The 25,360-nt window shown below is 46.0% G+C and overlaps 1 long non-coding RNA gene across 3 annotated transcripts in view; it reads left to right on the top strand.

The window, feature by feature from the left end:
• Positions 1 to 2,311: 2,311 nt before the first annotated feature.
• Positions 2,312 to 25,360, top strand: part of LOC137640504 (uncharacterized) — a 59,788-nt gene continuing 36,739 nt past the window's right edge. For all 3 annotated transcript variants that reach the window (XR_011044374.1, XR_011044373.1, XR_011044372.1), the window contains exons 1-2: positions 2,312 to 2,403; positions 19,790 to 19,962. This is a non-coding gene — a long non-coding RNA (uncharacterized lncRNA). The remainder of the gene's footprint in view (positions 2,404 to 19,789; positions 19,963 to 25,360) is intronic.

The raw sequence follows: 25,360 nt of genomic DNA, 5'->3' as shown, positions 1-25,360 counted from the left end.
TATATATATATATATATATATATATATATATATATATATATATATATATATATATATATATGTGGAGAATTTTTTAATGGTTACGTTCTGAGTGGGAACTTAGTCCGGGAAAGTCTCCTTATAACAGTTACATAAAGTTCAACAGGGGAGGATAGGAGCACTTACTCTCGGGGCACAAACACCCTGCTAATACTTTACTGTCACAATTCACAAACCATCACTCAAATACAAAAGGGAAATTTTACTGTCCAGAGGCCTAAGCACTCCACACGTAGGATTAAGAATAATTTATGGCCTACTCTAGCTTTGTCAGGTCTATAGTCCTCTCATTCTCAGGCTCTGTTCCGGCTCCGTCCCAGTGACCCCAATGAGATGCTGGACAGTTATTTTACGTTAATGTAAGGTAGACAAAATCCAAAATGGGAGCAGTGATGTAAAGTAGTTTAAAAGTTTAAAGATAAGGATCTTTACCTTCGAAGCAAATATATTAATGCAAAGTTCCTCGCTGTTACCACCTATAGACTTACTTAGGTTTTCTCTTTAAATATTGGGTACTTTGTCCCGTGAACAACTATTCATTTCACACATTAAAATAAATGAGGGAGCAAAAATACTAAGGAGGTTTGATTAACCTAATATTGATTTATTCACAAATTTACATTGAAACAAAACGGACATCTTAACAACACAAAAATGGAATAAAAAGAGATGCAATTCAAATAATGAAAATGATGAGTTAGACACGTGGTCTGCAACAATCAAAATAGGGTCTGGCACGTGGCCCACGTGACCCAGAGACTATGTTAGTCTCAAAAGGCAAAAAATTGTATAGAAAAAATATATACACACAATCCCACCGCACACAGTCCGAATAGTGTAATTAGCCAGGTACCCTATCAAGTTAAAATTAGTCTAAGCTAATAAAAATGGGGGAAAACTAAATGGCCATTGTTGTAGTACCTGCACTCCTTTGAAGTTTAGTCCTATGCCCGAGATAGCTGTTGACCTGGTTGTTGCACTAATTGGCACGCTGCACTCTTGCCTGGCTCACCCCAAGAATTCTCACTGTAGCTGCAACTAGGTACACCAGGGACCTCTTCTCAATCTCTCCGACCGGCAGCAACAGGACTCGTTGGTGAGACACGTTTTGGAAGAGAGAGTGGGGTGAGCCAGAATTGGCCGGGTTCAATGACCAGGCAGGTCAGCAGGCCAGGGCAGCTCCTCGTAGAATGTGGTCGACACTACGGTCGAAGAGATCACCTCGCTTCACCTTTCCAGACAGGTGAAGAGCTTGATGCGCATGGTAATCCATTGGGGGTGCCATATCGGGACTTAAGGACAGGGCAATATATTGTTGCAGGGAGTGCAGAGGAGGCAGGATTTTGTACTAAATACTTAGAGAAATCTTGCTGCTCTAATGGAGTTTATATATACAACAATCCTACCTATTCTGGCTTGCTAAAAATAATATTTTAAATGATTAATTAGCAATGGACTGGTACGATGGGCATACATCTTAAAATTAACAAACCTTAATTGGTATTGAGAAATATAAGATGCATTAATTTAGCATTATTGGAATTTGTATCAAAAAGGCAGTTTATGAATTTAATCTCGACCCATGTAGTTAAGGAAAGAACCAACATACGCCGGGGTTACCACTAAGGCCCTCTAACGTGCGTATCTACGCTGTGACGTCACGAGCATGGCGTGCGCCACTGTCAACAAGTTTAGATTAGTCTTCCCTGTACTTCGTTAAAGAAAACTAGATGTAGGAGAGAATGTTTAAGGGGTAGCTATAGTATTAGTAGAAGAGAGCTAAAAATACGATTAAAAGAAGAAGAGTGAAGAAAATTCTTCACAATATATATATATATATATATATATATATATATATATATATATATATATATATATATATATATATATATTATATAAATACATATAATTATATATAGGTTAAGGTACATGAAATTCTTTTTAAGGCGTAGAAATTGAATATCTCGATTGAATTTGCTCAGAACACCACTCTCTCTCCCCATTAAATATCTGAAACCACGGATGTTACTTGACATCATATGGTTTCGGGCCTCTTAGTATTGTAATATTTACAGCAGTTATACAGACTATCTCTCTGTCATTCTTTTTTCCGTATCCAACATTCGTAATAATTTCATTGTTTCTATTAACTTTGTTATTACTTATTCGCAATAATGAAATTGTTATTAACTTTGTCATTAGTTTATCTTCCAAGCGCATTTCTAGCACATCTCAGACATCAATCTAGCTCATTTATGTCTAACACGGTTGGCAACACTTTGCATTCCAGAATGGCGTCGCCGTCTCGTCTCCATTTTAGGGTGTCGTTGGAATAAAGTTCGCATTTTGTCTACCGTATATTCGGTAAGTTTATTTGATCTAATGAACGTAAATTATTGGGAGAATCTTAAGCAAACCTGTTTTAATTTTGAAGGACGTTAGTTTTTTACTGCATCAAGTAGACTGCCTTTGTATAGTTCATACCTTAGGGCTAGGCTAATCTGAATGGATTACATGTACCGTGCATGTCCCTTGTATTATCGGTAAATATTGGGGGTCAGCTTTAGATATTTGTCGATATAAGTAGGTATATTAACCATATTACGAATGTAATTGTTAAAATCATGTAAATGGTGTATATGGAGTGTATGTATGATGACTACCATGCCCCCATAACCCCTATTTTCAACTCTGACCAATCCCCCGTTAGCTAAATAGGGTAGGACACGGGTTGTAGATTGTGGGGATAGTATAGGTTGGATGCTGTTCTATGCACGATAAAAGTAGGTATATTACGAATGTATTTGTTAAAACTGGTAAATCAGTAGGTTGGCCAGGGCATCAGGCAACTGTTGAAATATTACCACTAGATATTTATTAGCTCCTTTGACTGTCCAGACAGTACTATATTGGATCCCTCTTTCTGGTCGTGGCTATTTTTCCTTTGCCTACACATACACCGAATAGTCTGGCATATTCTTTCCCCCATTCTCCCCATAGGCTACACCAGACAATACTGAGATTGACAAACAAAATTCTCCTTCACTCAAGGGGTTAACTACTGCACTGTAATTGTTCAGTGGCTACTTTCCTCTTGATAAGGGAAGAAGAGACACTTTAGCTATGGTAAGCAGCTCTTCCAGGAGAAGGACACTTGCAAAATCAATCCATTGTTCTCTAGTCGTGGGTAGTGCCATAGGTTCTGTACCATGGTCTTTCAAGGTCTTGAGGTAGAAAGCTTTTGCCTGAGGTAAACTCGAGCATACTATTCTATTGCATATCTCGTTTTTTTTTTTTTTTGGTAATATTATGGTAGAGTCCCACCTAGCGCCATTACCGCTTGCCAGTAAGTAGGACCTTGATTTTTTTTTTCTCTCGAGCGTATGGCAGAGCAAGAATTATTGATATACTACAGAAATCTATTGGTTTTTGCTTCGCCGTGTGCTCACTTCTCTCCCAAAAATAAAGAACACATCAAGTTCCTACGTACTGGCAATTGGTAATGGCGCTAGGTGGGACTCTAGCATAATACTGTCCAAGTTTTTATGGATTATATATGAACGTATTATTTTAACGTCACTGTTCTCAAGATATTTTAATTGTTTATTATTTCTCTTGTGTTTTATTTATTTCCTTTCCTCACTTGGCTATTTTCCCTGTTGGAGCCCTTGAGCTTATAACATTCTGCTTTTCCAACTAGTGTTATAGCTTAGCTTGTAATAGTAATAATAAATGGCATGTGTCTGGTGACGACCATGCCCTTAAAGGCCCAAAGATACTGTCAATCATGATTGCACAATATCTGTGTTTGTGCAAGCTTATCATTTGTGAGTGGGTGTGATTGTTTGAAATACACTCAATCACACCCACTCACAAAGGTTATGCTTGCACAAACACAGATATTGTGCAATCATGACTGGCCATGTATTTGGCCCTTAACCCATATTTTCAACCTTGACCCACCCCCCTCGCCCGTTAGCTAAGCAGGTAAGGACACGGCTTGTAAGTTAGGTTAGTTTGGGATAGTTTAGGTTAGATCCTGTTCCTTGCATGTGTTCCAGTCCCTTGTTATACAAAGGCTTCAAATTTTAGTTTTAATTTAATTTTGTGTGGTTTATTATTATTGTTATCTTTATCATTACTGTATTATTATTACTATTATCATCTAAACTATAACCCTAATTGGAAAAGCAATTGCTATAAGCTCAAGGGTTCCAACAGGGAAAAATAGCCCAGTAAGGGAAGGAAATTAAGCAATAGACTACTGTATAAGAAATATAATTAACAATTAATATATAACACTTTAAGAATAATAACTAAGGTATACTTTCAAGTTCAGATTTAAGATTTGGAAACAAGTTGGGAAGTTTACTGAATGGTTAGTTACTCCTAACTTACCGATGTTATTGATTTGGTGGAGTGAATGTAGTTCGTTGAGACAGGGTAAGCAAAGAATACAGGAGTCTAATAGGGGTCGCAGTGGGTCGTAGATCCCCTGGTAGGTAAGGATATGGCCCTTAGGTTAGGTTAGGTGGTTTTCTTGTGCGTTTCCTTCATTTAAGGTGCCAAAAACGAGTGATTTGTAGCAATGATAATGGTCTAAAATGCAAAATAGACACAAAATAACCAGTTGGAAAAATATATTGTTTATGTAAGTGGCTGAAAATGAAAGTATCATGATTATCTGATTTACTTCACGTCCTTCTAATGTTTTTTACTAAGCCGTGGCTTGCTACACACAAAGTTTACATTACATCACGCCTCCTATGTTCTAGCAAGCGGTACATGTTGAGCTGCGCTCGCAAGCACCGTGTGCTGTTATTTCTGAGATATATTTTTAAACTTTTAATGCTCTTTGCTCCGTTGTAGCTCGTTACGTTCGCAAAATTAACATTGTGTCACTGCTCCTATGTTCTGGCAAGCGATACATGTTGAGCTGCGCTCGCAAACGCCGTGGGTAATTATTTCTGGGTTATTTATGCCTTCACTTGAGGAAGAATAGCTATACACTGAATGGAGAGAGTTTTCATTGTAATTAATTGCCGACAAAGATGAAGTTAAACTATATTTTAAAAAAAGTACATACTCGAAATTTCGAAATAGATTATGCTTTTCTCGTGGAGACGTCTTTATAGTATTGTGAACTGAAGGTGAATGTGGAAAAAAGAGCTGTTGCAGAACAACATTTGGGAACTTGTACATAAATATATGGAAGCTAGTAATTGATTAAAAGTCTGGTAATGATTACGTCATACAAAAAACAAAACAGCTGGCAAAAGCGAAAGCAAGCAAGCAACAATGGAGTTAGTGAGAGATAGACTATACGTTTTTAATTAACCGATACATAAGTTATTATGCCCCAGCCCCCCCATTAACATGTCTATAAAAAAGCCAAACTACCCAGCACTTTCCCATTTCTTAAAACAAATTCCAGTTTTGATGGTAATTAAAGCTTCATATAAACCAACTCGTACAGTACTTCAATGAGGAGAGAGTATTAATTGATATAAAGGACAGTTTCAGAAAGGTTAGGACAAATGATAAACTTTTATGGAAGGAATTCCAACCTTCTGCAAGTTTGAAGATTGCAAAGTCTGCTTCAACTTTTAGACATTTAGTTCTTCTACAGAAGATAATGTTTTCATGGTACTTTCAGTTTGAGTGGAAAACGTTATGTTATGCGGAAGTACCCGGGGCATTATTATAGAACAACACAAGAAAAGCGTTACTAATAAAGAAATGGGGTTTTATATAGAAAAACTCCCTAATATATCTTATGGTATTGGGGCCTACCCACTGGGAACCAGGGGTTTTGGGTGGGAAAAATTTGCTGTCGAATCAATAAATAATGGTAAAGCTAACCTTTTTTTTTTCTCTATAAATTATTCTCTGGGACGCATAATAAATCCACAAAAAATTACACAAAATAAGGGCATCCTATTCCCCTGAAATATTTATTTCACTTTTGTTTACATTTTACAAGTCAGATATATTTACTTTATCATAATATATGGATTTATTTGTGATTTAATTTTTAACCTGGGGAGGGGGTTCTGGGGGCTTGCCACCCAGGTAGGTCCGAGACCTGGGGAGGGGGTCCCGTGGCTTGCCATCTGGTTAGGTTTGTGACCTGGGATCTACTAGGGTAGGTTAGGTTAGTTTGTTAGGTTCTGTGGCCTTTTACAAATATCAAGTGTTAAATAATCACGTTTTGTCCTTTATTCGCACGCCCAAAGTCCCAGATTCCCACCTGTGTCCGTCGGGAAGGGATGTGTCCCTAACGACAGAACAGCTTATTTGCAGTTAAAATAAAGGTCAAATTGGTTGAAAGCACGCTATTTACAGTAATGTAGGAAAAGAATTTTTTCCTATCGAAAATGTCCCTTGTTTTATAATGTTACCGTGCCCAGATTTCACGTAAAAGCGCTGCGGTACCTTTATGAGCAAGATTGAGTTAGACTTTTACCCCGTAATGCTCCGCCTTGTGATAAGTGTGGGGAGTGGTAGGGATTTCCAAGTACAGTGGAACCTCTACATACGATTGTCCTAACATACGAATTTTCCAACATACGAAGTAAAATTCGACCAAATTTCTGTCTCAATATACGAAGTAAACAATAGGCTTACCCGTGGAATTTTCTCGAAAGCGTCCAGCGTCATTTGTTGTTGACGCCGCTAGACGGCAGCACATCGGAGGGACGCCAATCAAGCGTCACCTTGATCAGTCCTCTCATCGCGTGCGCATCGTGTGGTTGTCCTCTATTCGCTCAGTTTTAACAGTTTTTTTATCTCATCGCGTGCGCATCGTGTGGTTGTCGTCTATTCGCTCAGTTTTAACAGTTTTTTTTATCTTGCCTTTTCATGTGTTGTTTTCTGTGTTCCGTAATCATGGGTCCTAAAAAGCTTAGTTTCGGTCCAGGAAGTAGTAGCAGTGGTGAGAAAAAGAGGAAGTCTATGCTTTCATTAGAATTAAAGCGGGAAATCATAGAAAAGCATGAGCGAGGTGTACGTGTTAGCGATCTGGCTAAACAATATGGCCGGAATATGTCTGCGATCTCGACGATCATAAAACAGAAGTCAGCCATTAAAGCAGTGAAACCTTCGAAGGGGATCATGATTATTTCTAAACGTCGTAGCCCTACTCTGGAAGAGATGGAACGCCTTTTGTTGATCTGGATAAAGGACAAGGAGATTGTTGGCGATACGATCACGGAAATGATCATTTGTGAGAAGGCCAGCGCTATCTACAGTGACTTGAAGGCGGCACGCTCTTGGGGTGACGCGGGGGAGAGTTCAGCCGATCCTACGATGGAGGAATTCAAGGCGTCTCGAGGTTGGTTCGAGAAATTTAGGAAACGAACCGGGATTCATTCAGTTGTTCGTCATGGAGAAACTTCGAGTTTGGACACTAAGGCTGCTAAAGACTTTGTTAAAAAATTCGAAAGCATCGTGGCGGATGAAGGTTACGTAGAGCAGCAGGTTTTCAACTGTGATGAAACCGGTCTGTTTTGGAAAAAGATGCCTAGTCAAACGTACTTTACCGCCAAAGAGAAGAAAAGGCCTAGACATAAGCCAATGAAGGATCGTTTGACTCTTGCGCTTTGTGCCAACGCCAGCGGGGACTGCAAAATAAAGCTGTTATTGGTTTACCATTCCAAAAACCCTAGGGCATTTAAAGCACATAGAATTAATAAAGACCTGCTACATATTCTATGGCGTTCTAATTCTAAGGCTTGGGTTACTAGGCATATCTTTGTGGAATGGGTAAATGTAGTTTTCGGCCCTGCTGTCAAGAAGTATCTTCAGGAGAGGAATTTGCCTTCGAAGTGCTTGCTTTGTTTGGACAATGCACCCCCTCACCCCCTGGGCTCAAAGATGATATCATCGACGAATACAAGTTCATCAAGGTGTTGTATTTTCCACCGAACACCACCCCTATCCTCCAGCCCATGGACCAGCAAGTCATCTCTAATTCTAAGAAGCTGTACACCAAGCACTTATTTAAGCAGTGCTTTAATGTCATGCAAAGCACCAACTTAACTTTGCGTGAATTTTGGAGGAGCCACTTCAATATCGTGCACTGCTTAAAGATCATTGATCAGGCTTGGGAGAGAGTAACTCGTCGGACCCTGAATTCCGCTTGGAAGAAGCTTTGACCTGATTCTGTTGCTCCCAGAGATTTCAAAGGTTTTGGCCCTGAGAATGAACCTGTGCTTGCCGCCGAGGAAGACGTCAATGAGCATCACGAAGAGCTCACCACCAAGGAACTCAAGAAGCTGTAAGCCATGCAGCATGATGAGTTCCAAGCGCAGTTGAGTGAGTCGTAGGAGATCGAGGAGGTAGGCGAAATCTTAGGTACTGCGGAAATAAAACAGATGTTGGCATATCATCAACACGTTGATTTCATCGACAAGCATCACCCACAGAAACTTCAGGTTTGTCATTTTGTTGCGCAGTGCGATGTTGTTTGCTTAACGCATTTTAGAAAAATCCTTAAAAGACGTACAAAGCAACTTTCACTCGATAGTTTCTTTAAAAAATCTTTAAAACGGTCTAGTGATCATGATGAAAAGAAAGTGAAGCAACGAAAAGGAAGACCGAATCGAGTGAAAGTGATGAAAATTAAAAATAAGAAAAGAAAAAATGTTAAAAAAAAAATATAAGATTATAAAAATGAAAAAAAATATAAGCTAAGTTAAAGTTCACATAGTAGTGTAAGTTATCGTACACGTTATCGTACAAAGTCACCGTCCCTACCTCCTCGCTGATCTTCCGTCTCCTCCTGCGTAGAAGTCCCTACACCTGTGTTGGCCTGTCGCTAAGGTAAAGTGTTACATTACAACCCGTTTTTTATTTATTATTTCATTATTATTATTCTTTTTTTTGGTTTGTAATATGTATTTATCATACAATTATTGTATTAATGTCATGTGTAATATGTAGCCATTTATTAAGGATTTATTATGGGTTTTTAGGCTGAGGAACGAATTAGATCAATTACCATGTATTCTTATGGGAATATTTGCTCCAATACACGATCGTTTTAACATACAAAGCAGTTTCTGGAACGAATTAAGATCGTATGTAGAGGTATCACTGTAGGTGGAAAAAGAAATCCAAACCATGACTTTGTCCTTGGAGTGTTCCCTGAAGCCAGTTAAGTCACAAATCAGAGCGGCATACTCGTGGAGAGGAACTCCAACCTTCTGCTTAGGTTATTCTGACCTTTGTTAGTCGCTTCCCCTTTCCCCTGCTATGGGCACTGATAGCTCTGACTTGTCGGTCAGTGTACTCTACATATTCTCATGAAAGTGCCACAAGCTCTATTTTGGGCTCCCCAATTGATGGCACTCAGTATACCCCTAGTACATAACCAGTAGTACGTGCCCCAGTGGCGCGTGAACTAGCAAAGTAAACATCAGTAGCACACGTCTTATTGGCGAGCGAACCAGATAGCTCATGATCCATTGGCACAGAATTAGCAGTTTCTTCTCCACCAGGAGTAGATTCCTCCACATGTGAAAGCACACGTTAAGAGGAATTGACGTATTAAGGATATAATTCTCATAAGAGTAAAGATGCACTTCTCCATTGCACGCGCATCCAGTCCCTTTCCCTAGGCCACTGGCAGAACCCACTGTATAACACAAGAGGCATCATTGGAGCATTTGTCTTCCCCTTGCAGTTTGGGGAGGACAGTTTAAAGCTTGCTAAGGACAGAACTCCCCTCATGACCTGAGGGCAAGGGCATACAGTATATGCTCTTATCCCAACTGAAAGTACTAAGTTTTGGGGAAAGTACAGCTACTCTTCTATTGAAATAGTTATTGCTCCGTCAGATAGATTACGCCTGAGCAAATGGCGCCTAAGGTGAGTCTGGATCCAGAATTTCTAGACAAGGCATCACTAGCAGTTCCTGCCAATCCCTACGCTCCGCGCACACACTTTTCACCGATCCGCACACATGAGGATCTAATGGATCCTAGATTATTCAAGCAATATGAGGAGCTAGTCCTTTTTGGGGGTGAATGCAGTGAATTTTTTAGTGCACCAGTACGCCCGTCATTGGAGCAACTAGAAACTAAAACACCGCTATGCAACTGTCAAGTTCGTCAGAAAAATATCCTCCCGGGACTCATTGTTCTTGAAAAAAATACCTCTTTGATGTAGAGTGCTACTTTCTTTCCACCTGAAGAGGTGGAAGCGATAGTGGGTAAATGGGCAAAGGCGAGTCCGGTCGCCTGCTTCAGTAGAGCCACCATCTTCGAGCAGCCTTACCCTGCAGCTGCAAAACCCAAAGACTCGCCTCCGAGGCAGTTGCCGAAGAGATCAATAACACTGTAATGACCCTTCAACCTACAAAAGACAAGTAGAGCAGGTCCACCCCTTTTGTCAGAGATGACCCAACTACAGGATAGGTGGTAATTATTATAGAAAAACTTTACTAATAAAGGAATACACTTTTATATTGAAAAACTCCCGTTGTTTTTTTTTTTTTTTTTTATACAAAGGACCATTATATCTGTTGTAAATAGATAGTTAATAAGATATACTCTAATATACACTACAGTAATGGGGTCCACCCAGTGAGAACCAGGTGGTTTAGGTAGGGAAAATTTACTGAGAAATCAATAAATGATGGTAAAACTAGCCTTTTCTTCTCTATACATTATTCTCTGGGACACAATAAGTCTGCAAAAATTACACAAAATATTGGCATCCTATTGCCCTGAAATATTTATTTCACTCCTGTTCATATCTAGGTCTGTGACCTGGCAAGTGGGGTTCGTAGCTTGCCTCCAGCTAGGTCTGCGAATTGAGAAGGGGGATCCCTGGGCTTGCCTCTGGCTAGGCCTGTGACCTGAGTAGGTTTGTGACCTAGGAAGGGGGATTTGGGGTCTTATTCCCATTCTTAGGTGTGTGACCTGGGAACTACTAGGTTAGGTTCGGTGGGTTTGTTAGGTTCTGTAGCCTTTTACAAATATCGGGTGTTAAATGACCACGTTCTTTCCTGTTTTTGCACACCCCCAAAGTCCCAGGTTTCCACCTGCGTCCGTCAGTAAAGGTTAGGGGGTGATAACTGGAGAACGGTTTATTTCAAGTGGGAATAAAGGTCAAATTCATTGAAAGTACAATTTGTTCCGTAACCGGAATACAAACCACGCTATTTACAATAGGGTTAGCTTTTAGCGTAGCTGAAATGGTGAGCCATTAGAATTTAACGAGGGTGTATTACCCCCGCGCTAGTTAGCGGGGGGGTAGGGGAGTGGTAGCTAGCTACCCCTCCTCCCCCTCACACACAGGTGAATACTCACTTTCACTTTAGGCTCGGACTGTGACAGACGTCTCTGTCTTGGTCCTCTCTTGGCGGCCATTGTTTGTTTGTTTTGTCTTTACTTAATCGCTTACTTTTCATTTATTCAATATATATGTAAACATGTTTTCATGTTTGTATATATATTTGAGTATAGAAATAAGTAAGTTTCCTTTTCAGATTTGTGTGTGTAGTGTACGATATCTACGTGGAGGCCTCGGCAGTTAGGCCACCACGGCGTAATTTTATGGGTGGCGATCGAGTTTGACTTATGTCTCTCTCTCTCTATCTTGAGGTCGTTCACCCTTTTACTACATGTTACTACGCCCTTGTAGCCTAGCTTCCTTTCCGTGTGGGGGGTTGCTACGCCGTACGTGTGTCTCAATTAGTTATGAATCTAATTGTAGTTGTTTTTTGTTTTTCAGCTTGTAGAACGATTCCTTTCGGGGTTTTGGTTCTTTCTTTAGTGTTCATTCATTTTTAAATTACATAATTACATAGTTACATAATTATAATTGTTATAATTCTGTTTGGGTTACAGCTCTCCTTCCGCGAGTGTAAGTGGTTGTGAGGGCTCGTGCCTGTTGTGTAATTCTTGTTCCTTTCCCTCGGGATTCCTCTTCGGAGCCTTCCCGGGGGAATGAATGTATACTAATTTATTATTTTTTTTTTTTTACAGTTACCGATCTAGTTCGTTTCTGTAATATAGCAACGGTGTGAGCTGTCTGGTTGAGTCCTGGGGATTCGGCTGTTGCTGCCTCCCCCCTTGTTTTTTCGTCAGGGGCGTGTCTCCTTCTACTGGTAGTACTCCCGTGACGACGGACAGCTCTCCAGTTCATTTTAGAACTCTCAGGAGGCTTGCCTCCTTGGGCGGGTAACTTTCCTTCCGAGGGAAGTTTTTCCTGTCCAGGCTTGAGTTTTTCCCCTTTTGGGGGGTTCTTCTCTTGCCTTTTTTTCGTGCGACTATGCTCTTGGTGCTGAGCGGTCGCACCTGCAGTTTCGCTCAAGGGGCTGGGCAACTGCAGTAGCTCCTCTTCGAAGGATTGCTCCTTTTAGGTCACTGGCTGACCAGTCTCTTCCACGAAGTGTTTCTCTTTCGTTCGCGAGAGAGTACACTCATAGAGACTCCTCTTCGGAGGTTTCTTCTGTTGCTGTTGGCCTCCCTCGCTGTAAGGCCCACCATCCGCCTCGTCGTAAGGGCCTCTCATCTCCCTATAAGGGTGCTTGAGGCGCCTTTTTGGATCTCCGTTTGCAGCCTACAACTCCTTTTTCTCGATCTTCCGCCTTGGTGCAGATGGACACCAGTCTGATCTCGTCTTCCGACGGGCAACGGTCTTCCCAACGGACAGCGGTCTTCCGACGGACATCAGTCTCCCGGCGGACAACGATCCCTTCGGGGCAAAGGGTTGCCCCCACGGGGGGTCTTCCCTTGTGTATCAGGGTTTCCCTGCACGCCCTTCTGCTGTGTTCTCTCCTGCTCCTGCTCAGTGTGAGCACACAGGCGCTCTTCTGCTCATCAGCGCTCTCCTGTTCGTCAGCGCTTTCAAGATGATCATCCCTGCGGTTCCTGTTGGTTCCTGTTACTCGCCCTGTGCGCCCACGTTCGCCCTCGCGATCTAGAACTTCGGTTCAGGTCGGGGTCAAGGACTCTTCTTCTTTGCACAGGCTTCCACGCGTAGCCTTCTGCTTGTCAGCGATCATCAGCTCGTCAGCGATCATCAGCTCGCCAGCGATCTCCGGATCGCCCACGTGTGTTACAGCCGGCACGCCAACGTTCTCCAACACTTCTGAAGGAACATGGTTCGCCAGCTACTAGCTCACCTGCGCATGCTGATCGCCATCACGCGACCCTCAACTGCGGATGCTGATCGCCATCGCGCGACCCTCAACTGCGGATGCTGATCGCCATCGCCCGACCCTCAAACTGCGGATGCTGATCGCCATCGCGCGACCCTCAACTGCGGATGCTGATCGCCATCGCGCTACCCTCAACTGCGGATGCTGATCGCCATCGCGCGACCCTCAACCGCGGATGCTGATCGCCATCGCGCGACCCTCAACTGCGGATGCTGATCACCATCGCGCGACCCTCAACCGCGGATGCTGATCGCCATCGCGCGACCCTCAACTGCGGATGCTGATCGCCATCGCGCGACCCTCAACCGCGGATGCTGATCGCCATCGCGCGACCCTCAACTGCGGATGCTGATCGCCATCGCGCGACCGCACACCTGCGGATGCTGATCGCCATCGCTCGACCCTGCGCGTGCTGATCACCATCGCTCGACCCTGCGCGTGCTGATCACCATCGCGCGACCCTCAACTGCGTATGCTGTTCGCCATCGCGCGATCGCCCACCTGTAGATGCTGTTCGCCATCGCGCGACCGCCTACCTGCGCATGCTGATTGCCATCGCGCGACCCTGGCATGCTGATCACCATCACGCGACCCTGCGCATACTGATCACCATCGCGCGACCCGGCGCATGCTGATCACTGCTCGCGTTCGCTCACCTTCGCATACTGCTCGCCAACGCACGATCGCTCACCTGCGCATACTGCTCGACCTTCGCGTCGGCATAACACAATGCGCCATCGCCAACCTGCGCGTTAGCGCTCACCAGCTCACCACCGATCGCTTGTTGATCCATATCGCCAGCGGTCCTCCTCGCCCACGCGGCAGCGCGTTTCCTCGCCATCGCGCTAACGCTTGCGTTTGCCGCCTTGGACTCGCTCTCTTCCACCTGCCCACCCTCACGACCGCTCGCCTGCGCGCCCACACGCCCACGTGCCTGCACGTCTACGCTCATGCTCTCCAATGTTCGCCCACACGCCCACGTGCCTGCACGTCTACGCTCATGCTCTCCAATGTTCGCCCACGCGCGACCCAACGGTTTTTCCATCGCGCGGACGGATGGTGTTCCGTCGCGCGAACCTACAGTGTTTCTTCGCACAAATGTCGGCTTATTTCTTGCAGTATCCATTGCTTGTCTATGGGTTATCGCTCGCCGACCACCAGGAATTTCCGTCGCGCGAGCTCCAGGGCAATTGCGACCACGATTCCCAATGGGGTTTTCGCAGCATGACCAGCCTGGCGAGTTCTTCTGGAGCGTATTTCCAGAACACGGCCTCACCCTGTAAACACAGAGCATGGCACTTGCACGAATAGGAGAAACTTAAGGGAGATCTGAGCAACACTCCTCTATTCTTGAACCTGGGTTAGCCCCTCCCCGTCATTCCCTGGAAGGATTTTTGGCGGGGGGCTTTCCGTTCGAGATTTCTCCATCGGACAAGGGGTGACTGCTTACCTCTTCCTCTGGGAGCTTACCAGGTTCTTTCCCTCCTCGGTTACGGCCCGAGGTTTGGTTCAAGGAAGCTACAGGAAGATCAAGGGTACTTTCCTCCTCTCGAGCTCAGGCACCTTGGCCTTTCGTCGTTAAGTATCTAACTTGCGGACAAGCTCGATGTTGTACCATCTGGACGCGCTGACTGAGGGCTTCCTTCGGGTGTCTCATCTGTGGATGTCGACGACCTCAGACACCCTTCCATCCTTGAGAAGAGTTTGTTTGTGCCCAAGGACAGAGACTTAGACAGCGGCTGTGCGGAGTAAATCGACTTCCGGTTTCACTCCTCCAAGGCGCTTTCTTCCAGACTCTGCAGGGCTCCAGCGCCCTTTTCTTTCAACCACGTCGGCCTAAGTTATCGGCTACGACAACTGGGACAAAATGTCCAACTGCAGTTTCCTCCTGTCAGGAACAGATGGCACGGGAGTCTTCCCCATGGGGGGCATAGTCCTAAAAGGAGTTCACGAACTCTAGGATTGCAGGTTTTTCGCTGAGAGGATGCTTAAGGTTACTCATCCGAATGACAGCTTCCCGATGCCCATTCCCGCACAATCTCTGTGATTAGCCAAGGATATCGCGCCTGCCGTCTCTGTCAGCGAATTCAGTGTCTCTGAACCTCTATGCCATAGCGTCAGCAGAGTTGCCCGGATGGGCAGAATGATCCATACCTTAGGCGAAGGTCTTCCTTAGGATCATCGACGGCTTCACCCTCGGCCCCCTCAGTCGATCCTTTCTTGTAGGGAAGGATCTTAAAGGGGAGTTCCGTAGTCAACCTCTCAGCCCTGATCAAGTTTGTCGAACAAACTTCGGCCAGCATAGAACAGCAGAATCGATCAGACTGGTAACGAGGCGACAGGACTCCTTAAACCCTGGATCGGAAGGACGGGTACTTTCAGTTTCCATTCCATCCATCTTCCAGGGTGCTCGTCGGATTCAGCCTAGACTGCAAGTATTCCTGCTTATGATGCAGTGTGGCTATCCCGCCGTGGCATAGCAGGTTTGTTTCCCCAGAGAACTCTCCCTGCCTTCCTCTTGGCCGCTCAGGTACAGGCTTCCGCCTCCTCTGCTGTTTGGAGGGCTGGTCAACTCCGGTAGGCTCGGGTTTCGACCTTCTTCAGCGCCGGGACAAGCTTCCAGATGCTTACCATGAGTGTGGGCTCATGGTATTTTGCTTGGAGCCTTCTCTTCCTCTGCCTCAACATCTGGAGTATCTGGCCATGATATTGAGTCAACGGCCTTACCACGTTGGAAACCCCGCTTCTCGTCCGTCCAGCGAGGTTAAGCAACGTCGGTACTTGGATGGGTGACCACCTGGGGACGCCAGATTCTGTTACCACATCCTCTGAGCCTTCCTTTCGGTTGACTGTGGCAAGACTGAGGAGAGTCGCAGTACCTGTTCTCAGTCAAGCAGAGCTTTCAGCCCTACCTTGGAACGTTTCCTAGTTCTCCTTTCCTCTTTGACCCGTCTATAGTCCGAACGGTCGCCTCAGGATAAGTTCCATCTGGGGCGATCCAAGTTCCGGTGGCTTCAGGCAATGTTTAACCGGACCTTCTGGCCCCTATGGGACCAGCGGAACTATTAGACCTGCAATGGGTGTTGACCTATGGAGCCTCTTGATGGTAGTGGATATTCTCGTCCTTTCCCCACATTCTTGATGCGGTTCTCGGACTCGTCAAAGGAAAGGGGGGGGGGGGGGGGCATGTTCCGGTCCAGGCCTATGGTCAAGACCTGAAGGATACCTCTCCATCATTCAGGCAGGCTTAGGGGCCTTAGTCTGGCCCCTCTTCAGATCCTACAGCTCCTGCCGAGTCGCCCCGTTGCACGTCGACTTCATTCTAACCAGCAGGGGACGCATTTTCACACCTTCACATCTTGCAGTAGAGATACCGGGATGATTGAGATTCTCTCAATACCACCATCGGCTCTCTCATTCCAGGCAGGGGAATGTTTCTCTCAGACTATCCGAGCAGAGCCTCGTAGAGAGAGTGTACCTGGGGGTCTTTGACCTTGGGTAACCAGCAAGTGCTGGTCTGGGGGACCTGATCGCGACAGCTTGGAACCTCAAGCTTCCGCTATTCTTCCCCCCAGTCTCAGACCCCGAGACTCTGGTAAGATGCATTCCGGTGATGGTGGGACAACTTCGACGCCTGCGTCTTCCCTCCTTTTTGTCTGTGGACAATGGGTCTCAACAAGACCAGGTTGTCTGTCAACCTTTCAATGGGAGAGCTCCACTGGGACTATGCGCAGAACGGTTTCTGGACCCTCTGCTTCCCCTGACGGAACTCCCGGGAGAGCTTCTCCCACGGGGCAGACTACTCAAGCAACCACACTGCGACATCTCTCCCGAACCGGGGCGTCGCTTCGGCTTCATGCCTGGAGACACTACGCTTCCTCCTCAAGAAGAGACAACCCGGTACAGTCGCGGTACGGAGGTCGCGTCATCTGCGATGGTCATCCACAGGGGTCTCCCAAGCAAAGTGAAGAGTCTAAGGTGGTTGGTGCCGTGGGAGATATACCTCTTCCCTTGAGGCCTCTTCTCCAGCAATAACGGTCTTATTGCCTTTCGGCGGGAGGAAACTCCTTTCCGCTCTCGGCAATGAAGCCTGTTGCTCAGCCTTTCCCTGACCTTCAGGCTTAAAGGAATAACTTTTTCCTGCCCGCTGGATCTATCCTCGCTCATGCGAAGCTACGATCGTCCCTGCCCTAGTCGGAGGAAGAACTCCAACTTGGAGCATGGCTCGGACTTTTAGTCCTTTAAGAGATCTTCTCAAGACCCTTTTACGACAGGCCTCGGATTGTATTCCGCCTTGGGTCTTCTGCTCACTCTGGCCACGGCCAGTGTGTAAGCAATCTTCTTGGTCTCTTACTACTCCCCCCTTTCTAAGGAAGAGGGGAAGGCAACATTCAGGCTCGCTCCTGAGTTGTTGGCTAGACTCAGAATCTGAGGGTCCCGACCCTTTGGTCCGATTCATTCAAGATTTCGAATCTCCATTCTGTGTCTGATGTCCCAAGACCTTCTCTTTCTTGCCAGTAAAGGAATTGAGAGGTTAGCGCTGGGAACAGCTGCAGTTTGTCCTCAGTTGCAGCCGATTTGGGAGCACAAGGAGGACATGGGGGGAGAGTCACCAGTATACCTCTTCAGCCCGGACTCAAGGACATTCATCTCGACCTGTCTCCAGACCCTCCCCCGTCACGTCGCCCTACAGCACGATGTTGGATACATCGCAACGTCCTTCGCCTTCGAGTAATACTACTCTGTGACGCAGGTGCTACAAGCTGGAGTCTGGAAGCGTCTAATGACCTTCGCAGCCCGCTTCCTGCAGGGCGTGACCCACAGGAGTCTCGATACGTTTTCTATCGCTCTGTGGTGGCTACACAACAGCTGGTCTAACCTCAGGCTCCTTTTTGGACAGGTAGCAGAAAGTTGAGGGCATTGTTATCAGGTTTTAGTCTGCATGAACGAAAGAAGTATGTCTGGCCCTTACTTCTTTCTTCATCATCCCCTCTACGGGGAAGCAGCATCCTGGTCTCTGCATAGCTGACCTCGAACCTCTGCAGGTAAACCATGCTTCCTTGTGTTCCGAGTATTGAGTCAATACTATCGCGTCCTCCATACCCTGACGTGGTGGTATTGGGAACGTCCTAACCCAGAGTTCCTTCTGGAACTCCAGGTCAACTGCCTAGGACGGGTCACACTTCTTCCTTTACACACAAGCTTACGTAGGCCACATGGTAAACTTGTGAGGTGCAGGGACTCCTTTTCTCGAGTGCGACTCACTCTGATTCTGAGTCCCCGGGTAAAGCCAAAGCCAGTATGGCTGGGGACTTTCCACCCTTCCTAAGGGGTAAGTCACCCTATTGTAAATAGCGTGGTTTGTATTCCGGTTACGGAACTAATGACAAATTCGAAGATAATTTGTATTTTTCCTAACCATACAAACCTTAGCTATTTACACATATTTGCCCGCCAGCCCTGTCCCCCAAGACAAGTCCTACCTCTAAGTGAAAGTGAGTATTCACCTGTGTGTGAGGGGGAGGAGGGGTAGCTAGCTACCACTCCCCTACCCCCCCCCCCCCTGCTAACTAGCGCGGGGGTAATACACCCTCGTTAAATTCTAATGGCTCGCCATTTCAGCTACGCTAAAAGGTAACCCTATTGTAAATAGCTAAGGTTTGTATGGTTAGGAAAAATACAAATTATCTTCGAATTTGTCATATTTACTGTATTTACTATTGGAAATGTAGTTTTGTGTTGTTTTGATAATTTTATTCGACAGGATGCTTCCCTGGGAGTTACCAGCTACTCATTAATTTTTTCAATGGCCATTTTCAGCTTTTGTTGAAATCTTCCCTAATGAAGGACTGTGGTTTGTATAACTAAGAAAAATAAAAATTACTTTTGAAGTTTGTGATATATATTAATTAATGTGCAAAATGCACTATCTTTTCAAACTTTGTTGTTGCCCATTTTGTCAATGACCTTTTATGGTAAAAAGATCTCTCGCACAGTGAGGTGTCTGATTGACACGGGGAGTCAGGGAAGTTATTTAGATGAGGGAATTGTATAGGAATATTTTTTTGGCAATTACATATGGTACACTATAGTAGCTATCTGAATAGTAGTTTTAAAAGGCTTGTGACTATAATTGTACAGTATGAAAGAATTGTGAAAATAAATTTACTTGAATTTAAAGCCACTACTGACATCCACCAAGTCTTTTCATTAGATTTTGATGTACATATTGGTAGGAGATAGGGGGTGCCCTTCATTGATAACACTAGAGGAGAGATGAGCTTATAGTTTCATAGTTTCTTTCTCGTCTTTCACAAAGTTCTATAATACCCAAAAGAGGCACACTTATGGTCCCATGAATGGTGAAACAAATTTTTGCTCCACATATGTCTATTCATTACTTTACAATATCTCATTATTCTTTTTCGTCTCATTTACATTCAGTAATAGGTATTTTTCCTGTATAAAGTTTATATATTATTTACAATACAATATACAGTACAGTAGTGTAAATTGTACTTTGTCTGTTATCATTTATTTTTGCATTAAATTTTTAATTAGATATTTGTCATTCATCAGGGAGGTAGTGACCATCTCAGCAGCCATGGCAGTGCTAAGATTCTTTGAAGTGGACGTCCTCGGTTCATCACAACCAACCTGTTTTCAGACGTTTTTTAAGAATTATTACTCGACCCTGATTTCGTCATGCCATCACCTTCCTGTGCTCTAAATGGTGTTAGCACGTGATTACAGTAATAATATTGTAGTTCTTGTTCTTGATTTCAAAATACTGTACAGTACAGTAACAGAATAACAATTAGGTACTTTACAGACATGTTATGACCAAATACAGTTTGTTCCGGCACCAAATACAAACTTTTCAGCTCTCTACTATGGAGATATGTTTTGGCAACAGCAGAAACTAGTAGTAAAACTTTTAGCGAGGTGCTACTATCTTCCCTTAGTTAGCGGGACTAGACCAATCACCCCATTCATACGCAGTAACCAACACAAGCCACTGTTTATTTTGACTTGAAGGAGAACGGACGTTGTCTGATCTCTGCTTTACTTGGTTTAAAAACTGTTTAAACAACCATCTGGCCTAAAATTTTTGAACTTTCCCTTTTTCTTGTATGAAAGTGTGCGCACATTCTTGAATGCATATTTTTTCATGCACTTTGTTCTGGGTGTTGAGGGCAGGCAATACGTTGGAATCTCCATGTAACGTATGTAGGGATTGGCCACCCTCCCAGTGGAAGCAATTTGGTAAACGTAAGAAGAAGGCTAAGAGGGATCCTTTCCCTTAGGGGTCATCCCCGAAATGGAAGAAACCTCGCCATCTTCTCTTGCAACTCAACACTGTCACCCTGACTGCCTTATCGATCTCCTTTGGGGATCAGTCAGGTAAGAGTGGAGGCATCTTGACATTAGGACAACCTTGTGGTTTCGAAGTCCCGGTTGCTTTTCCCAGTAAAAGAACCTTACATCCTCCGCAGAGAAATCTCCCTCCGCTGACACAATATGTCAGCTGTGGCCATCTTTATGGTTACCAGGTTCTCCTTGTGGGGAGCACCTTCTAGAGGTTCTCTGGCAAGGGACATGAGGTGAGAGTGAGGCTTCCTCACCCAGGATGTCGACCAATCCTTCCCCTAGACCTACTAGCGGTAGCGCTCCGAAACAATCTCTTGTTACCATAAGCGGAGTGACCTCCGTGCCTTCCCCTCCTCGTTTAGGCTAGAGTGAATATCATCAGCGTAGGACGAATATTCTTCAGAGTATCCAGTTGGAGGATTCCTTTGCAGCAATTCCTCATGTGTAGGCTTAGTCTCCCACTCATGAGATAAACGCCTTTCTCCTGCTGTTTGGGACTGTCATTCGCTGGATGATCATCCCTCATCGGCAAGGGGGAAAGATGATGTTCTTCTGAATAGTCACCCACTGATAGGTTTCATCTGTTGCAGCACACCACCTCTGGACTATGGTCCAAAGCTGAGCAATACTGCCGCATAAACCCCCTTGAGATAAGAGCAGCCTTTCTAGCTCAAACACTTCCAACAGCTCATTTCAGGACACTGTGTTGTTGATGAGCGACAACACCGCAGTGGTGGCTTACATAATCAAGCAAGGAGGTACTTTTTCACAGCCCTTATGCCATCTAGCTATAGAGATAATCAGATGGATGGAAGACAACCTGGTAGCCCCCTCAGTTCGTTTCATTCTGGGCAAGAGAAACATCTTGGTGGACAAACTGAGCAGGAAGACTCAGATAGTCGACACAGAGTGGTCTTTGAATCAACAGACAGCCAACAATGTCTTGACTTTGTGGAGTTCGCCGACAATAGACCTATTCACGATGTCTCAACTGGAAACACTTGGTGTACTGCTCCCCAGTACCAAATTCCCAAGCATTCTGGCAAGATGCTTTTCAACACCCGTGGGACAATCTAGATGTCTCGGCGTTCCCCCCTTCTGCCTAACAAGGAGGCTTCTGAACAAATAACGAAAATTGAAATTGTTCTGTAACCGAAATACAAACCACGCTATGTACATGTGGTATTACTTTCGGCGTAGCCGAAATGATGAGCCATTAGATTTTTAACGAGGGTTAACTACCCTCTCGCTAGCTAACGAGGGGGTAGGGGAGAGGTAGCTAGCTACCCATCCCCCCTCACACACCGGTGAACTGATTCACTTCGCTTTTGGCTCGGACAATGGGCAGACGTCTCTGTCCCGTCCTCGCATGGCATCCATTAAAGTTTTGTCTTTACTTAATTACTTACTTTTCTTATACTTAATATATATGTATATATTTGAGTATAGAAATACAGTAAGTTTCCTTTTCAGTGTTTGTGCTGTGTGTGTGTGTAGTGTACAATAACATCTCCGTGAGGTTCCAGGCCCCCACGGTGACATTTCATGGGAGTTTAGTTTGATTACGGTCTCTCTCTCTCTCTCTCTCTATCGAGTTCGTTCACCCTTTTATTACTACTACGTATTACGGTAGCTTCCTTCCCGTTGCGGGTTGAGTTGCTACTCCGTTTATTTTGTCTCAATTATTTTTCATGAAATCTAATTGTATTTGTTAATTTTTCAGCTTCTGTGTAGAACGCTTCCCTTCGGGGTTCATTCGTTCTTACTATTAGTGAACATTCTTAGATGAATTACATAATTATAATTGTTATAATTCTGTTTTTGTTACAGTTCTCCGCCTCCCCCCCCTTCCCGGGAATGTCAGTGGGGGAGGAGGGTGCATTCCTGGTGTGTAATTCTTTTGTTCTTTTCCCTCGGGGTTCCTCTTCGGAGTTCCCCTGGGGGAATGAATGTTAACTAATTATTTATTTTATTTTCACAGTTAACTATCTAGTTTTTTATTTGCCTAATGTGCCAACGAAGCAGAGCTGTCCTGTTGGGGCCTGGGGAGTCTGCTGTTGCCGCCTCCTCTCTACGACTTCGTCATGGGCGTGTTCCCTTCTCCTAGAAGTTCTCCCGTGACAACTGTCAGCTCCTTAGTTCATTTAGAATGCTCAGAAGGTTCGCCTCCTTGGGTGGGTAACTTCCCTTCCGAGGGAGGTTCCCTTCCCAGGTATGAGTTTTTTCCCCTTCAGGGGGGCAACTTCTCTTACCTTAATAATTTCTGGTTGGTTTTTTCCTGGTCCTCGGGCGGTTATGCTCTTGGTGCTGAGCGACCGCTTTTGTAACCATGCTCAAGGGGCTGAGCGGTTGCAAGGCCGGACCATGGAATTCATGCGATTATGCTCTTGGTGATGAGCGGTTGCACTTGCAGCTACGCTCAAGGGGCTGAGCAGCTGCAGGAGCTCCTCTTCGGAGGGTTGCTCTTTATGGTCAGCTTGCTGATCCAACGGCCCTAAGGGGCACCTTCGTCAGTTCTTGTCTCTCCTACGAAGTGTTCACCTCTCTCGTTCGCGAGAGAGGACACTCATAGAGACTCCTCTTCGGAGGACTCCCCTGCTGTTGTTGCTGAAGGCTCAGTTCCCCCCTCCGAACATCCTTCGAGGGGGCAGCTGAGTTCAACAGTCTCTCCTGCGAGTGTCTCTCCCCCTCGGGGGAGTTCACTAAGAGACTCCTCTTCGGAGAACTGATGATGGTGCTCCTGTCCGTGGTCGTCTTCATCTTCAGCCGCAGAGGATCCTCCTCGACGAGAACAGACCGTTGCAGCTGCTTCGCTAGACCTTTCGGCAGATCGTTTGCGATCTCCGACACCTGCCAGACCTTCTTGTCTTCCATCTCCGTTCCTGGACGCAGATGCGCAGTGGGCGCCACTCCACCTTGTTTTCCAACGGGCACCGGTCCCTTCGGGGTGCAAAGGGCTTATCTCACAATGTGATTAAGTCCCTTTAGTGCCAGGTTTTTACCTGTGCAACCTTGTTCTCCTGCACGTTCGCAAATGCTCTCCTGCTGTGGATCAGACTTCTGCTGAATCAACCCTCCAGCGACCTCCTGTAGCCGAGTCTCGCCGTAGATCTCCTGATCGCTAACTCTTCTGAGACCTTCTGTGCGGCTACGCGCCATGTGCACCAACGGTCTCCTGAATGCCCACGATCGCCTGCTCGTCAGCGCACATCTGCTCGCCCTTTTCTGAAGTGCGCAATGCGTGCCAACGTTCGCCCTCGCGCCCACGATCTCCGGATCTGGGCACAGTCAGAGAGATTATTTCTTCGCTGAACTCCCACGTTCGCCTGCTCGCCAGCGCACATCTGCGGGCCCTTTCCTGATGTGCGCAATGCGCGCCAACGTTCGCCCACGCGCCCACGATCTCCGGATATGGGCGCAGGCAAGGAGATTATTCCTTCGCCTCCTTGCCGACGATCTCTCTGGTTCTGCACCCTCGCTGATATCTTCTGGCTGCGCAACTACGCGCTGACGATCGCCCCGGTTCCTGCCTCGTCGCGCGCAGTTCAAGAATTTCCTATGCTAGCGCACAGGCACTCACAGGTTCCTGTGGACTCGCAGTGCCCTTCTGGAGTTTCGCGCGATGCGCGCCCACGCGTGGTTCCAGTCCCAGCGATCACACGCTCGCCAACGCGCCAGCACGCATCCACATCACAGCGCGCCGCCCAGGAGGCGCCTAAGCTAGCGCACGAGCGCTCACAGGCACCCCAGGGCTCTTCTTGCGCGCCAGCACGATTCTTCGCCTGCGCGCAAGTGTTTTTCAACGCTCCCACGCTTCAAATCGTCGTAGGTCTCTTACGTGCCCTCGCATTAACTCTCCTGTACGCGATCGCTCGCCAAAACGCGCCATCACTCGTCAATGCGCCATTGGTCTCCAGGCCGCAGCGCTCGCCCTTACAACCGCGCACCCCTCTCTCCCACTCGCCCACCCGCCCACCCGCCCACTCGCCCACCCGCCCGCGCATGCGCACCCATGTTCACCCGTGCACGAACCAACGATTTTTCCATCGCGTGAGCTCCAGTGCGATTTCGGCCGCGATTCCCCGTTGGATTTCGCTACGCAGGCAACCTGGCGAGTCTTCTGGAGCTCGTACTTCCAGATCATGGTCGTCACGATCTAACTCCCGTAGATGCAGAGCAGCGCACGTGTAGGAGCAGGAAGAAGCTTCAGAGAGGTCTGGGCAACATTCTTCTCCTTTTCAGGCAAGCCCCATCATTTTTACTCCTCAGGATCACCTGATCCCCTTCCCTCCAGCGGGGTCGCTGACACTGCGTCTGTCAGCTGTCAGCAGAGGAGGTACTTCAAGATTATGGGGAAGCCTTGTTTAGCTCAGCCTCTCCACCATTCCGTGGAAGGGCTTCCATGGGAATTTCTCTCGAGAAACTCTCCGCCCGGCAGGGGACATTCTCGGCTTCGGAGATCCTGAGCCAGGTGAAGGCCGCAAAGTGTGCCATGCAGGCCACTTCGTGACTGGTCGTCTGGCTTGGATCTCTGGGCATCCTGTTGTTATCCGAGGACTTGTCCAAGGAGAGCACCAGGAAGACCATGGAAACTTAACTCCTCTTGGGCACGAGCACCATCGATTTCCAGCTCACCAAGTTCCAACTTGTGGGCAAACTTGATGTTGAAGCATTGAGATGCAGTGACCGAGAGGTTCCTTTCGAAAGTCCCAACCATGGATGTCGACAAGCTCAGACACTCTTCCATCCTTGGAAAGAGCTTGTTTGAGCCCAAGGACG

This window comes from Palaemon carinicauda, chromosome 5 (assembly GCF_036898095.1).
Source record: "Palaemon carinicauda isolate YSFRI2023 chromosome 5, ASM3689809v2, whole genome shotgun sequence".
NCBI lineage: Eukaryota > Metazoa > Arthropoda > Malacostraca > Decapoda > Palaemonidae > Palaemon > Palaemon carinicauda.
This window is presented reverse-complemented; position numbering and strand designations above follow the sequence as displayed.